The 17180-nt window shown below is 37.9% G+C and overlaps 1 protein-coding gene across 9 annotated transcripts in view; it reads left to right on the top strand.

Moving 5' to 3' along the window:
- The window catches only part of LRRC4C (leucine rich repeat containing 4C), a 603191-nt gene that overhangs the window by 528126 nt on the left and 57885 nt on the right, over positions 1-17180 (top strand). For 8 of the 9 annotated variants that reach the window (XM_076344391.1, XM_076344392.1, XM_076344390.1 and 5 more), the window contains one exon: positions 12924-13055. The exons of the other annotated variant lie outside the window; for it this stretch is intronic. The gene's annotated coding sequence lies outside the window, so the exon portion shown is untranslated. The remainder of the gene's footprint in view (positions 1-12923; positions 13056-17180) is intronic. 9 annotated transcript variants of the gene reach the window in all.

Genomic DNA, 17180 nt, shown 5'->3' with positions numbered 1-17180 from the left:
TATAGAACTAGTATAGGTATTTGTATATGGATATAATACAGTTAAAATAAAATATCAGAAAGGCATGGTGAAATTCAAAACTTTGATCTTCTGATTCCCAGTTTGGTGACCAGTCCACTGGAACTTCTATAAAACTGACATTACTTATAATACAGAGATTTCCTTTTTAAATTAAATTGGTTTTGACACTGTGATTGCATTTAAGTAGCTAAGGACTTGCTCTTCTTTTGTGTTAAGTATGCTTTCATCTACCTGATTTTAGGGAGCATTGAGGGCTGCTAGGATTGATCCTGAGTAAACACTTTTATTAGGAATTTAATTCTGTAGAGTGCTGAAAATCATCTCTTCCCACTGAATGCTACTGAAGGTTGCTAGGCACCTCAAAGGGTTAGTGACTATCACAGCTTGCTTAGCACATGGTACTACATATGTCACTTGCAATCTCTGAGTAGAACAGACTTCTACTGCTGTCACTATAGATTATTCTGTGTGGTTTTAGGGTTGTTTTGCTGTGCTTAGAATGTGAGTCCATCCCTTATAAAATGGTAACATTCTGTGGATGGGGACTGCTGGATCTAGCAAAAACAAGTCACTGAAGATGTGGGAAGAGGAAAGACTTGAGATTTTTGTATAATAACAATAAAAATAATTAGTCCCCTGAATATTTCATAGAAAACCTCTCCAGAACATCAAACCAGTCAATGACTGAGGCAGTGTGACAATAATAATAAATCTTAATTTTCTTACCAGCTTTGTTAGGTCCTTGTTCTTTTAATATTGTTTGTTGTGACATGTGCATTCCCACATACTCTGTGTAATGCCAGCAGTATACAGGATGCACTTACCACAAAATAAGCATATCCCCAAAGCCTCAGGGCACTGAACTGCCCTTTTGTTCCATGTAACCTATTTCAGAACTACTCACAGAATGACATGCTTTACTGTGTGTCACCTTATTGCTTTATTATTAGCCTTCATAAAGGTCAGATGCACCTGAGTCAAATTCATGAGGAAACAATGCTGTAGAAAGTTGTTTTTCCTCATTTTCTCTCTACTGGAGGACCTGCATATTTTTCTGAGGTCTGCAACAGTATTTTTGATATCATGTGGAAAGCAGAGAACTGTTTTCAATTCCCATTGTGGTAATCAATGAGATGTAAAATTGCAGCAGTTCCATGCTGCCTAGAGCCTCTCCTGACAAACCTCGTTTGGTTTGTCAGAATGCATAAAGCACTCATAAGACCGTAGCATTAGCTCTATTTCTCTCTGATGCGAATGAGCACAGAAAGAAACCAGCTCTTAAGGAGACATTTTCATTTGCTTAAATAACCCTGCCATGGCTGCAGTACAGCAAAATCTTTCTGTGCTATGCATATTTCTTAGGATGGGAATAGGAACCATTACCTGTATGTGTGATACAAAAAAGCAATGTCTGTGGACTAGCTCAATAATTATTTCATTTCTGAAAATATCATTCACACATAGAAAAAGTCAGTCAAGGTAACAGTCCAGTGTGCTGTATTTTTTATCATATTTGTTACATTTACAGGAAAGTTACATTTGTTGCTGTGCTGCTGTCTGTGATCTTCTGGAACTTAAGGAAGATACAATGTAGAACTTGCATCCTCCTTTTACAAAAACAGAGAACTCTTTCACCTAAAGTAAAATAAATTTTCTAGATACTAGCAACGCTAAGCCTTTGAAAGAAGTAAGCAGTCAGGAATTAATTGAATTAGGAATATATGAATTCATTTGGTAGTTCCTTAGAAACTATTTTACAGCTTATATTTAGGAGGAAGAAACTTTCAATGCTGTATGTTTTGGAAGTATGCGAAGTATGGCATATGTCCAAAAAAAAAAAAAAAAAAAAAAAAAAAGAAAAAGGTTTAGCCACAAAATATTTTCCTATGGGTGTCATTATAGATGGGTGATTGGGTAGCTTATGGCATTAGCAATGGGCAAGAAGCTTCTTGTCTATGCCTCTGATGCAGATAACTACTGTCATCCGTTATCAATTCCTTGGAGGTGTTTATAAAATGTTCTGTTCTCATTCCCTTTGCTACTGGAGCAAACATCAGTTTTGTATAATGGCATTTCTCTTGACTACCTTAGCTGATAAGCAAAGAATTGAATGAATGTTTGTAAATGAGGTATTCTTTCTCTGCACTGGTTATTCTTTTAGCATAGAAATTAGAGGGGATTGCAAGTTTCTACCTCATTCTAGAACTGGTTTCCAGAACTATATGTCCATTTTCTTTACTTTGCTTAATGTTGATTTTCTAACGAATAAACATGAATAAAAAGGCAACAGCATTCCCATTTCCAAGCTTTCACAAACTGTGTTAAACTTCTTGGCAGTGACAAAAAAAATAATAGTCCTGAATGTCATTTAAAATTTGGATTGCGTCATAGTTTAGAGATATGTGTTTCAAGCATTCCAGCTACTCTCTCAACTAGCAAGTCAGCAGAATATGAGTTTTCACCTCATGACTGGATTGCACTATCTAGATTTAGGAAAATGCAGACTTTGGAGATAATAACATGTAATATCTGCCAAGAGAATAAATGGAGAGCTGGATATGTCGGAATCACTCTCTCCATGTGATTGTGTCAGGAGGTCAGTTGCTGTAACTCACCAGTTGTGAGTTCTGGGCCACAGGTTGGGGGAAATGTATCAGGGAAAATGTGGAGAATGATCTGAAAAAGGGAGGTCTGAAATTCTTCCTGAGAGAATTTAACAGTTCTCTTAACCACTAAACCCAGTCTTAGAAAAAGATGTGTCACAAACATGATTTTCTCTGAACTTCCACTTATGAAGTCTGATAGCAGCATGATTTGTTTGGTTTGTGTTTTTTAGGGGTTTTTAATTGCTTGGGTACAAAAATCTGCTTCCCAAGTTGAAACTTGGATCTCAGCCAAGGAATAAATTTTATTTCTGGAGAGCATTTGAAGAAAGGTGGAAAATAATGGGGTTTTTTTTTGTTTTTCAGTTTCACATTTATAGAGATATTTTTATAGCAAAAATCAAGTTCCTTCTTTAATACTTTGGTTCCTTGCTGAAATTTTGCTTCATGTAGATTGTCATTTGAATTAGTGGTTTGAATGGTTTGGAAAGTTCCATAACTTTTTGTTCCGAGACGCATTCTTTTATTCTTATTCTTTGCACTCAGGACTTCAGTAGAGCTATTGTGGATTTCCTTATGTTACTGAATACAAAAGTAAAATATGGTCCAGATTCTATTTTATACTGTGTGTTCTGAACTCTGTCCCCTGGTCCTGTGTTCACTGCTGCCAGACAAGTTAAGCAGGTCTACAACACAATTACCTGTTCCGTGGAGAGATTGCCCCATGAGTTCTTGTACAGTACAGTCCTGTACAACTGCAGTTACACAGGGTGTGATTATTTTTTCTTTCTTTTTTACTTTCCCTAATCTTGGATAAAAATAGGCTTTCATAGGAAATGTTATGAAAGTTCAGACAGAAATTGAAAAAGTGATGAAGCTTATAGCCTGTAATCATTTAGGTAATATTCATAACAGTCTTTTTAGGAGGTTAAAAACACTGAAAATGTGGTAGAGCTCAGTGAGGTCTTCTCTTCATCCTTCTCAATGTATGACTATGCAACCAAGAATAAAAAGCAGGGTTTTTGTCTACTGTAGGTTTAATTGAGCTTGAATCTCTTCTTGAACTGTGTTCAAAAGGTATTCATGCTTTGAGTATGCTGTTAAGTAGAACATAAGTGTTGTTTTCTGGGGTGTATTCCATTATAATAATTGATATAATGTATCTAGTATCCATAGATACTTTCAGGTCTTTGAAATACTCTAGTGAACAACGTCTAACATAGACTGTAAAGACTAGAATTGATTTCCAGACTAGCTTTGGGTGACTGATCTTGAAGGGCTTGTACCTTTTATATGGTCTGGTTACAAAAGTATTAATCCCAAATAAAGGAATCGGAACCCAGTACTACCTTTTCAAAGCCAGATCGCCAGCTTGTCCTCCTCCTTTTCCTTCTAGCCCCAGAAGTTTTACATAGCTAGCAAATGTGGCTCTGCTTCAGACCTATGAAGTCTAGCAAATAGACTTCTTTTCTGGAAGAGCTGAAGCTCAGCCCATCAAGCTGAAGCAGGAATTGAACTGAGTTTGCCTATTTCCTTGCAAATACTCTAACTGCTAGATCATATGCAAAAGAAGAACACTTGCACTCCTGGTCCTTTAAATAACCAGCTTCGTTCCCTAGGATGTGTGGGTACCCCAGACTTTTAATTATCTTAAGCAGGATTGTCATGGCTTATTATACATGCATTGAACTGGATCTAAAAAAGTAGACTAAATATAAGTGTAGAATAAAAATAGGAAGGAAAAAATGAGGACATTCCTGCAAGTATCGCAGTTCCTCATTTGCAATTAAAAAAGGGGATGTTAATCTATAGATAATTCAGGTACAGCTGTCATTCACAGACAATATAAATTAATACTCTGGATGGTAAAATTCTGCTTGCAAAATTTCTAAAAGGCTGAACCAGATAACCTGCTTGCAAAATCTAAGTCTGCTATAAGACTTTATAAGGCCTACTAGATGCTAATTTTACTTGATTCCAAATTTACGGTCAGAAAATGCCTATATTTTAGGGTACTGCATTTTCTGGAGAGAAAAATTTACCAGTCTATATATCTTAATGAGGACTCATAAAGCTGGGCAGATAGTGAAGATAGTATTTTTGAAAATGTCAGCTCTGCCTTTGGTTGCGTTTGTGCCATTTTCTATCAGTTTGTTTCATTATGTCTGTGTGCATACTTCTTTTGCATGAATCTGGTTTTGGCAATTGTGGAAAACTGGGGTGTTGAGCTGGAACTGATAGCATTTTTCACATCATGGTAATCAGTATAACAGGAAGAAAGCAAACATCCCTGGTAGAGATGTGGTAACTATTCACTTTTCACCCTTCTGAGGGAATAGAACTGATTTTAAATTGGAGGTCATTTCCAAATCATGTCCTTTTTAGAGGAAAGAAAAGGATTTTGATGTTCTCTCCAGGTCTAAAGCCCCAGTTTCTTTTTCCAAAGATGTTCAGAGACTTTTCTGGCCTATTTCCATCTGTTAAAGCTGGATCATCCATTCTGAACCACCAACATTGTACTATATGACCTATATGACCAATCACACATAATCAATCTATCAGTGTATAGGTTTTCATTATTTTTAGTTAGATTTATTTTTGGAAAATTATCGAAAACATTGTTAATAGCAGGAAATAGGTCATTATTTTATGAACAATTTACAGACAGGAAAGCAACTGATATTTTTAACTGTTTTGCTGTATACTGGTAGACTACACTTGCAATAGCACTCAATGAAAATCTTTTGATCTTTAATCTCTAACAGCTCTACACTGATTGTTTTGTGGTTTTTTTTCAGTTTTCAATAACAATTTCAGGATTGTTCCCTGTTCTTTTGCAGGTAACAGTGCATTGCACCTCCTAGTAACGCAAGTTTCAGCTATTTCTACTCAATATGTTGCAGGGAATATCAGTCATGCATCAGTCCCTGCTTGTCAGTCTCCACCTTATATTCACCTCTTTTCATATAAACTTAGAAATTAGTTTAGATGTAATACATGCGAATAGCTAGTGACACACTGTTGACGTTCTTATCAGTGCTTTTACTTAACACACTCTTATATTTTCTTACTTGCATGTTTATTAGAAAAAGGCAACAAGCTCTGTTTTAACAAATAGTATATAAAACCCCCTTTGAAATCCAAGTCATATATACTTTTATATGATCTATGAATTCAACATTGTGCACATTTCATAAGGAGAGAACATTTTTTTGTATCGCATGTGATGATGTGTTGATAGTATAGTAAATTGCTATAGGCTGAAAATGAGATTTTAGTTCTTTTAGACCCAAACTTATTCAAAACCAATATCTGAGGATTTTACTATCTGAGATTGATATTACTAAGTACAGCTTAACACGTCATTAATATTCTTCTTAAAATGTGTATTTCACCACAAATTTGCAAATTCAGAAAATGATATGCTTCATGCATGACTGCTGGACAATATGTGTAATGTCTTAAAAGTGAATTGTTTTTTGTGTTGCTCTATGGCAATAATGCGATCGATTTAGGAAGAATTCACATCATCATAAAGACTGCGTAGGTGTGTGTTTTATAATGAGATGTACAGTTGTGGTATGAGCATCACACCCTCTGTTGAGTGGAACTGGAATTACTCGAGATGTCTCACACGGTAGTTCCACCAGATAAGTGAAGACATATTTGCTTCCAGAGTATAGCTATCTGAGTTCTAGTTTGTCTCTCCTGTTAATTTCGTAATGAGTCTTTTGTCCACAAAAATTATTATCATATAATCCCTGGATGGCCGAATGATTCATTAAGTTAAACAGTAAGCTATCAACTGAAGTTGTATTATTCTTGATAAAGAGGGTTCCACTGTTTATTTTGAGTTGGCAAAAGCATGAATATTTAGTTATTTCTCTGCAGTACCTATTGAATGCAGTTCGTCACTATCCCCTTGCTTTAAGACTATGCGATCTTGTGAATTTCTGAGAAGACTTCCCTTTCCTGGAATTATTCTCCCAGGTATAACAATGATATGTAGCTATGCACATGTAGTATAGGACAAATCATTTTCTTCATTAGTGTAAGACAAATTATATTCTTCATATCCTTCTGAAAGAAATCTGTTAGCTAAAAAGCAGGTGTCTTTGAAAATCTTTCATTTTGATACCTCAGGGAAGAATTTTTTTCCCATGTGTAACACCAGCAAGTGATGTTACCTTCTTTTGCGATACCTTGAGGGTACAAAGGGCAGAAAATAGATTAAATAATGGAGTGGGTCTTTTGCATTATTAATATATTTGAAACTCTCTGTATTTGGAAACTCTTTGACTTGGGAAATGCATTGTGACTAGGAAGTGTCCACATGAAATAGTGAGTAGGGGCATCCTGTAACTCCTTTCAAGCTGTTGACTTCTGTGCTTTGTTTTTGAAGCTGATTGTCATAAATTCACTTTGAATTAATGATTGAAAAGTCTAGGAACTGGGCATTAAGTAGGTAAAAGATTCCTAAATGATGAGATAAGTAACATATAAACCAGCAGAGGAATAGTATTTCATAGAAAATAGGAATAATTCACTTTATGATAATAATTAATCATAATTATTAATATAATTATTAATAGAATTTTAGTTTTAGTTTTGAAACGAAAACCCAACATTTTTTAGATGTTTTTCAAAAAAAATGAACTTATGTCTTTCTGTGATTAAAATGGGGCTCTGGAACTCAAAATTGATTTCTGAATTTTTCTGTGGCTCTTGGTCTTTTAAGACTGTCATCTTCCTTTTTTGTAGAGATAATGATCCTTGCCTACTCCTTTGATGATCCTACATTATGGTATGGCAAAATTCCTTATAATTATTGCTAATCTGAAACTATATCAGATACCTTAGTAGGGAGGGAAAATCTAAGTCTAAAACTAAGAGTTCAGTAGAATTCAGTAGCACTCAGCCTATTGCTTTGTAGACAACATGAGTTGGTTTTTCACCTAAGATTCACTTTTTTCTCTCTGTCCCACTCTCTGTTTCATTTCAGCCACACTGAATTTAGCAGTTGATGAAGTTGCCACTAATTTATTTATTTTGCTGTATTTAAAATGCTAGGTGACACTATCAAATGTTCTTCACTTCAAACTCTTTTCTTTCTGTTTGTCACACTGTGTTGTACAAACACAGCAGGGATGAAAGCTAACACAAATGCATATTTGTGTCTACAGCACAAAAATGTGTATTTATAGATGAACAAACCAGGTCAAATCTTTCATAGTAAAAAATAAATTAAACAGCCATTTGTCAGATGACTATCTGGAGACTATTATTAGTAGTCAATAGAACTGATCATAGAATAGGGGGAATATTGGCAGGGGGAAATATTTTTAATGACATTTTGTGTTTATAAACACACACAGACACACACTAAAAAGACACTAGACCTGTTTTTCACACTGTACTGTTGCTCTGAAATGAATCACTCACAGCTTTGTATTAGTTTGGCTAAATAAGACAAATAGTCTAGAAGATTTGTTCAACACGGATTAACTCATTTATTGATTAGATATACAAAAACATTTCCAATTGATAATATATGTGCGAATTTCTTTCCTGTAGCAGATCACATAGAAAAGCTGAGAATATGATTTTAGAAACTGGTATTTATACCTTAACTCCACTTGTTTTGGAGAGATAGCCATGCAGAATTACCTAATCTCCATCTGCTTAACTGAAATGCAGAAGTATAAAAATATTAGCATACCAGACATGCAACTATTCTTTGTTTTGTTTCCATCTGGCATTCTTGACAGAAGAAAAATGAGAAGTGCAGTATGCAGAGAAATTACAGGTCTCACGCAGGAGAATAATCTTTATTCAGGATTTCACTAAGCTAAAAAATCAGGAAAAAATGTAGTTACGCCCTTGCAATAAATAATCAAGGTTTATGGAGGTTTGGCCAATTCCTTAGTGTAAAAAAGTTCTATTCTGATAAGCATATAAAATAAAATGCAGCTCTGAAATAGCAGAATATGTCAACAACTGAAGGGAATGAAAACTGGCAAGAATGCCTTTTCAAATCACCAAGAAAACACCGGTAGCTAGTTTTACTGCACAGTGATTCAGCAGTTATTCAGAGGTTAGATTTAACTTAACTTCTTCATATGTCCTGGTAGTGCAGAATGTATATAAAGATATCTTTCTTTGTTTAAGAAACTCTCTGGAGTGACATTTTCTCTCTGTACCCTCTGGGACTCTTGAAAGTCTTATGTGGCCATAACACACTGGGATTTTCCTGTTTTATTAACTTTACCCTTACTTGTTACCTAACATGTAAGTACCCAGAGCTCACACACATTTTTTGTAACAGTTTGCAAGTGATTTGGATACATAAATAAAAGCATCTAATGCTATTTTACATGTCCTAGGGTATCCAAGACTTCCACAGGAGCAGGCAGATAAGACATAGGATCCACAAGAATCCTGTGCTCTTCTGGAATGGCAACTTAGGGCCATACGTAGTAACATAGAGTATCTAAAATAACCTCCTTTCTTTTGGCAGTTGAATACTACCCTGTTAGTGATATTTATTAAAAATATCAGGAACTCTGTAACTGTTTATTTTCTTCTGCTTATTTATTTTATTTACTATGTCATCATGGTAGCACATGCTACTGTGTTTATTTTTTTGTTAATAAGTCTTCCTTTTACCGCAGCTTTTTTCATCCCTTTGCAGTCCATAAAAAATAACTGCTTTGAGAACAATTACTAAAGCCTGATTATAACTTCAACGAGTTTGTGTTACTTATTGCCATAATAAATATTTTTAGAAAATATTTAAATATTTTAGACCAAATTTTGATCAGTTACTGGCATAAGTCTGAAGTAAAATCAGTGCACTTTAAATGAGGAGTTGAGCATTGGATTAATACTATTGATTGTTTTAAAAAGATTTCTTGCAATTTTCCTTGGTGAATTATTCAAGCGAAGATTATACTTTTATATTAACAATAATGTTCCTTTCATCTTTTGCCTACTAAAGCTTCATTTTCCTTGTAACATCCTTTGTCCAAACCTTCTTTAACATTTCATTTTGTTGTAGTCCATATCCAGAAAACTAAGCCATTTTGCATCTCTCTTTTTTCTTTTGAGGAACAGAGGAAGGGAGGAAGATGGCCAAAATCAGTCTTTTTGGTATACCTCTTCTTTTGTAAGCATAAGTGCATGGCAGGTGAGATTTTCCAGTGTAAATGTAGTAGAATTAGTACCTAAATATAGTCTTTGAAATTTAGGATGAGACTGCTTGCAACTTATTTTTCCATATATCTCGAGAGACTTCATTTTCTCTAGTTTTTGCTTCCTTTGGTAGCTGCTTTGGCACAATTCCCATTTTATTCATTCTGTAGGAAAGCCTATTTAACAATTTTTTATAAAAATGCATGAAGAAAATTCTTTCTTTTCTGTGGTCTATTTACATGTTCCTGAACTTATTAAAAACACACTTCTCACAAAAATAAGTGAGAAAACAGACATGTAAGTCTATGCTTCTGGTACTCTTCATTAGGGTTATTTTCTGAATGTTTGGCTTAACATTGAAGAGCATATGAAATCATGATCATGCTTTGCAAGGGAGGGAAACACCACGCACTCAATTTTTGCTTTAATAATGATACTCTGTGAAAAATGATCATACATATGGAGAAAACTGCTTCTCAATAAGCAACTACTTTATTTTGGAACATACTTGGAATTTATTTGTATTACAATAACTCTCAGGAGTACAAATTGAGAAATTTTCTAGGAACTACAAACTTATGTCATTGTGTAGAATGACAGAGGTAAAGCAACTTAGAAAATTGTTTATAGTGAGTCCATGAATAGAAAAAGAAATCCCAGATCTCTGTTTACTCCCAGTAACTTTCTTCCTTCTGTTTAATGAATCATTTTGCACATTTCAGTTTCCATGGATGTTTTCACTGTTCATAAGTACCTCTGAAAAATGAAGCTCTTTTAACCAGCAGGTTATTTTTGAAAAATTTTCCATCATTCATGTTGTTGCTTATATTTTATTTCATTGGACAGTGATATACCATCCAATATATTTTTTGTTCCTATTACAATATTAAAGAGATATTTTTTTAAATATACTTATTTCATACTATTAAATTTAGGGTAAATGAGTATTGATGCCTAAGTATATGTAAACACCAAGATTTACAAATGCTTCCATAATCCTACAATTGTTGTCAAGTTTAAAACAACCTTATCTTTATGTTTATATCTCTGTTGGTAAGAAACAGAAAGTATAAGTTAGGAGATCTGGTTTCAGGTTCATGTTCTGTCACAGGTTCTCTGTATGTTCCTTAATGACAAAACACAGCTACAGATCAACTTAACCAGAAAGAAATGTAATGCAGTGATCAGGCATATTGCTAATTCTCAAGACACATTGGTTTGTTATGTTTCAGGCTTCAGTTTGATCCAAAACTAAATGGAAACTTTTCCATATGAGTTCAGGAGTCAGAAGTAGTGAGACACAAAAACCACATCACTGCCATGTGACCGCAAGCTATGAACACTTGGCATGCCACATCATTTGGAAGAACCTGTTAGGCTCTTCAGGACCCATCTTTGACCATCTCTTTCTTTCTCTTTTTTTTCTTTCTGATTGTGTTGGTCAGGGCATAAAGTATTTGCAAAGTGCTGTTTGAATAGAATTGGCAAGAAAATAAGTATTTTTTTATGTAGCGTAGGGATATTTTCTGTGGCATCTTAAATTTTGCACTAATAGTAAAGGAAAAAAACCCCTGAGGAAATAGGCTCTTCGACGAAAAGCTGATGGCTGGTTCAGGGAGACACATTCCATATCCAATTTCAAACTACTTATTATAATGAGTAGTCCCATTCGTAACTTCCAAACTGTCCCGCTTTGAGTCACAGACACATCAGGAGATCAGTTTTAATCTCCATTTCCCTCCAGTGCTTGGATGATGCAGGAGCTGCTGGTGACCCAGTACAGCACACAAACTCTGTCTTCATGTTAAGTAAAAGCTCCAGGCTGCATGAAAACAGGAGTCTTACATAAGCACCTAGTATTTCAGGGTGAAAAAGCTTATCAAAGAATGAAATCAACAGGGAGGGCAAGAAATATCAGTGCCTATCACATCAGGAGCTTCCTACAGAGACTCAGCTTTTGTCTCATGGAAAGTGGGATTTGCTTAGTTCCCAAATGATTTCAAGAAGGTAGGTACCTCTCTTTGCAAAACCAAGGACTGTGTCCTTCACTGAGACACTGAGGTGACATGTTTGGAGTCCAGTGTTAGAAGGAAGGAACAAAAAGCTCTTTTTTCCTGTATCCTCCTTATAGACATTCTCATAAATAAATATATAAATGAAAACTCTCCAGAATTACTATAGACTAAGAAAGCTCTGTGGAGGTTGCTAGGCAGCCAAGGCCAAAGGAATAGAAAGCAGGCAGGTCTTTGAAAAACAGAATCAGTGACTTATGGGTTATCTGGAGTCACCATTTAGTCAATTGTCTTTTGTCATAAACAAGAGACAGTAGAATTTATTTTTCTATAGTAAATGAGCAATGTTTTTAAAAGATTTGAAATAAAAGGCCTGTTTTATAGCTCATTCCTATCAGTGTTTTCAAGCTATGAAATTATATGTATGATTATTATTTCTAATGTTTATTTATTCATTGACTGAAACAGGAATTTGGTGCATTATATCCAGGCTATAACTTGAAAATGATTTAGCAGAGTAATTAATTTTTAAACTTTTATCCAATTTTCATTTTTACCACAATGTGCATGTAAGACTCTAAATGAAGTCAGTTTCCAATGCTGGAAGGTATACCTTGCCCTCAAGAGGTGTCTGTGTTTCAGTGTCGCTAATGACAGGGAAAGACCTAATTTCTACCACCATACCCTGTATGATGTATGATGAAGCTACTCGTTACAGAAATATAGCGGTGACACACACCCCTTTCCCATTACTGCCAAGCATGCAAAAATACAGGCATTTCTGAAAGGCAAGGTTTACATATGCAAGATTAGGTGATCACATTATTGACTAATTGCTGCCTTTGAAATCTCTGCTTGTATTTGTGTCTTAAAGTCTTCTTGAAATTAACTGTGCCTTCAGCAGCTGTATTATACATACAAGTACATTGAGGGGATACTATAATCCTACAACTCCCCTCCCTTCTCAGATAGTGTAATGACAGCTCTATATCATGTTTTAGTCTAGTTTAGTTATTCTCTCCCAATGTCTTCAAATTATGTCTCTACAAGATTTAATTGCTGCATCACAGTTTTTCAATATTTGTTTCTTCCACAGGGTGGATGCTGTGGGGGGTCCAGGCAGCTCTGTGGAACAGTCTCCAATGGGCTAGTAGGATGAGAAGGTCCAGGGGTAGTTTGGGAAACAAGGAGAAACATCACCTCCCAAGACGGTAAACCTACCGAAAAGGTAATTCATGCTAGGATATTGTATGCAGTCAGCTTTTCAGGCTCCAGAGATATCATGGCTGGAATGCATGGCAGAAAACTCGTAGGGAATGGGAGCACATACCTTTGATGCTGTCTGAGTGTTCATACAGAGTCTCCTGAAAATCCTTCAAAGACTTCTTAAACTGCACTGAGTTTCAACTCCCTTCCCTGTGTGAGGGAGAATTTGGAGGCTATATATTACAGGGGTTTTCTTGTCTTCCTGTGGACCTGCTACAGAGTACAAATCACAAGTTTACAGTAACTTTCCAAGAAATTCCTTATAGGACTTAAAACTCATGAAAATGCCAGCTTATCAGCCATATAACAATTTAGCATAATAAAATGTTGTTTCACAGGGAGAGTTAATGGCTCTATTTTTAACTGTACGTAATCTTGTTTGGTTGGTTTATTTCAATCTCACCTTCCAGGCTTAACTATTGTGTTTGTGGAGGTGCCCTTTCTCCCCTGAAACCTTAACTATGGATGTTTTTGTTGCTAGCATTTCAGAAGTCCAAGAGAATGTGCAAACTAAAGGTCTGTCATCCCTCAGCGTAACTGTAATGCTTCTTCCTTCATGTTAAGAGGTAGAGTTGAGCCATGAAGTACCAGAATATTAAGTTTCTCTGCTGTCCCAAAAGCTTAGCTATATGGTGTATTTCTGAGCCCAGTTAACTTTCAGTATGTCCATGCTATGCACACATTTACTGGTCCTCAGCTAAAATTAAGTTTGCTGAACAAACAGATTTTTTCCACTCATCCTAAACCAATCATTTCTCATGGTACATTGTGAAATATCTGACAGGCTGACTTGCTGCTTTCATTTATTACTGTGCCTTAATATGTGCAGAGTGTAAGAATATTAACGATGGAAAATCACACTGGTGGAAAATAAAATGGGATTTTTGATGCAAAAGTTTTCATAAGGATCTATTCCCACATCTCATGAGACACCAAAAAAGCACAAAATATCATTTAATTAGGAAAGCTTTTTTTCTTTGCTTAAGAGTATAGATGTTTTGGCTGGTTGAGTACTAGTTTAGGCTTTCAAATGTCTCTGGGAAATACCTTACTTCTTGTTGCTGGTGAGCTCCCTCCAGCTCCCTGGCATTCATTAATTAAAACCATTCAGAGATTCCACTGCTGCAAGTCACAAATTACTTCCATGCTTCACCAGGCTTGGCAGATGCCAGAAAACAGGCCAATCTGCACTCGTATAACATTACTGAGAGTTATGTCTTTGTATAACCTGTAGCTGTGGTAGAGTCTAGAGAGTTCCCCTCTGGAAAGAATAGAAACTATTTTATTACCTGAGAGAAGTTATAAATGCATTTGTGACAGAAGAAAGGTTTGATATAGGAAAGTGAGAGTAAGCATAGGTCTTCACTCCTGCATTTTTACAAATGGTGATAGTTTTCAGTTTATAATCTCCTTTTCAAGACTCTTCCACTCAAAGTTCTTGCTAATAAATTCAACCTAGGTTCTCCAGACCTAATTTGGTTTTCTATTATGTAGAAGAAGTGAATTAACATGGCTATTTGTTAATGAGGGCCCAGTAGTCTTTACACAAAATTGCACCAATTGGTTTTAGTTAATTTATTGTAAATAAAAGACAAGAATAGCTTGCTTATGGTTGGAACTGGTCTGGGATCCAGAGGATCTGGCATCATTCCCTAGCTGTGCTTCAGGTGTCTTCTTGGGTGCATTTTTCTACCTATAAAATGGGTAGACTCTCATGGAAGTTCTGTAATGTTCCTTTGTTGATGCTTTTGTGATAATCCTTTCTCAAAGATGGAGAAGGATCTTTAAACAAGAGTTAGCGGGGCCCATTGAAAGAGCTAGATTTGAAGGGGGAAAGGGATAAAACCAGGCTTCCTAGAGATTAGCCTGGGGATGGTACACCAATGTTTGAGGGATGGTGTGCTAACAAGGTCCTTCACTCTGCTCCACGATATGCTGAGTACACTGGAGCACATTTGAAATGTCTTTATACTAATATGCACAGCATGAGGAATAAACAAGAGGAGCTAGAAGCTTTGGCCCAGTCCCAGAGCTATGACATCATTGGCATAAGTAAAACTTGGTGGGACGAGTCCTGTGACTGGTGTGCCGTAATGGACGGTTTTAGGCTCTTCAGAAGGGATAGGTAGGGCTGGCGAGGCAGGGGGGTGGCACCGTATGTAAGGGAGGGGTTGGATTGTATGGTGCTTACAGTTGGCGGTCAGATGGTTGAGAGCCTTTGGGTAAGAATCATAGAATCATAGAATCATTGAGGTTGGAAAAGACCTCTAAGATCATCGAGTCCAACCGTCGACCCAACACCACCACCCAATAAACCACATCCCTAAGCACCTCATCTACACGTCTTTTAAATACCTCCAGGGATGGGGACTCAACCACTTCCCTGGGCAGCCTGTTCCAATGTTTCACCACTCTTTCAGTAAAGAAATTTTTCCTCATGTCCAATCTAAACCTCCCCTGGCGCAACTTGAGGCCGTTTCCTCTCGTCCTATCGCTAGTTACTTGGGAGAAGAGACCGACACCCACCTCGCTACAACCTCCTTTCAGGTAGTTGTAGAGAGCGATGAGGTCTCCCCTCAGCCTCCTCTTCTCCAGGCTAAACAACCCCAGTTCCCTCAGCCGCTCCTCATAAGACTTGTTCTCCAGACCCCTCACCAGCCTCGTTGCCCTTCTCTGGACACGCTCCAGCACCTCAACGTCCTTCTTGTAGTGAGGGGCCCAAAAGTGAACACAGTTTTCGAGGTGTGGCCTCACCAGTGCCGAGTACAGGGGCACGATCACTTCCCTCCTCCTGCTGGCCACACTAGTTCTGATACAGGCCAGGATGCCATTGGCCTTCTTGGCCGCCTGGGCACACTGCCGGCTCATGTTCAGCCGGCTGTCGACCAGCACCCCCAGGTCCTTTTCTGCTGGGCAGCTTTCCAGCCACTCTTCCCCAAGCCTGTGTCGCTGCATGGGGTTGTTGTGGCCGAAGTGCAGGACCCGGCACTTGGCCTTGTTGAACCTCATACAGTTGGCCTCAGCCCATCGATCCAGCCTGTCCAGGTCCCTCTGCAGAGCCTTCCTACCCTCGAGCAGATCAACACTCCCGCCCAACTTGGTGTCATCTGCAAACTTACTGAGGGTGCACTCGATCCCCTTGTCCAGACCATTGATAAAGATATTGAACAAGACCGGCCCCAAAACTGAGCCCTGGGGAACACCGCTCGTGACCGGCTGCCAACTGGATTTAACTCCATTCACCACAACTCTCTGGGCCCGGCCATCCAGCCAGTTTTTGACCCAGCGCAGAGTACACCTGTCTAAGCCGTGAGCCGCCAGCTTCTCTAGGAGAATGCTGTGGGAGACGGTGTCAAAGGCCCTACTGAAGTCCAGGTAGACCATATCCACAGCCTTTCCCTCATCCACTAGGCAGGTCACCTGGTCATAGAAGGAGATCAGGTTGGTCAAGCAGGACCTGCCTCTCATGAATCCGTGCTGGCTAGGCCTGATCCCCTGGTTGTCCCGCACATGCCTTGTGAGCGTCCTCAAGATGAACCACTCCATAATCTTCCCCGGCACCGAGGTCAGGCTGACAGGCCTGTAGTTCCCCGGATCCTCCTTCCGGCCCTTCTTGTAGATGGGCGTCACATTGGCAAGCCTCCAGTCATCTGGGACCTCCCCCGTTAACCAGGACTGCTGATAAATGATGGAGAGTGGCTTGGCGAGCACCTCCGCCAGCTCCCTCAGCACTCTCAGGTGGATCCCATCCAGCCCCATAGACTTGTGAGTGTCCAGGTGGCATAGCAGGTCATTGACTGCTTCCTCTTGGATTACGGGGGGTTCATCCTGCTCACCGTCCCTGTCTTCCAGCTCGGGGGGCTGAGTACCCTGAGGATAACTGGTCTGCCTGTTAAAGACTGAGGCAAAGAAGGCATTGAGTACCTCAGCCTTTTCCTCATCCTCAGTGACAATATTCCCCCCTGCATCCAGTAAGGGATGGAGATTCTCCTTGGCTCTCTTCTTGTCATTAATATATTTGTAAAAACTTTTTTTGTTGTCTCTAATGACAGCGGCCAGATTGCGTTCTAGCTGGGCTTTTGCCTTT

This window comes from Aptenodytes patagonicus, chromosome 7 (genome assembly GCF_965638725.1).
Source record: "Aptenodytes patagonicus chromosome 7, bAptPat1.pri.cur, whole genome shotgun sequence".
Lineage (NCBI taxonomy): Eukaryota > Metazoa > Chordata > Aves > Sphenisciformes > Spheniscidae > Aptenodytes > Aptenodytes patagonicus.
The sequence above is the reverse complement of the archived record's forward strand: the minus strand, read 5'-3'. Positions and strand labels throughout refer to the sequence as shown.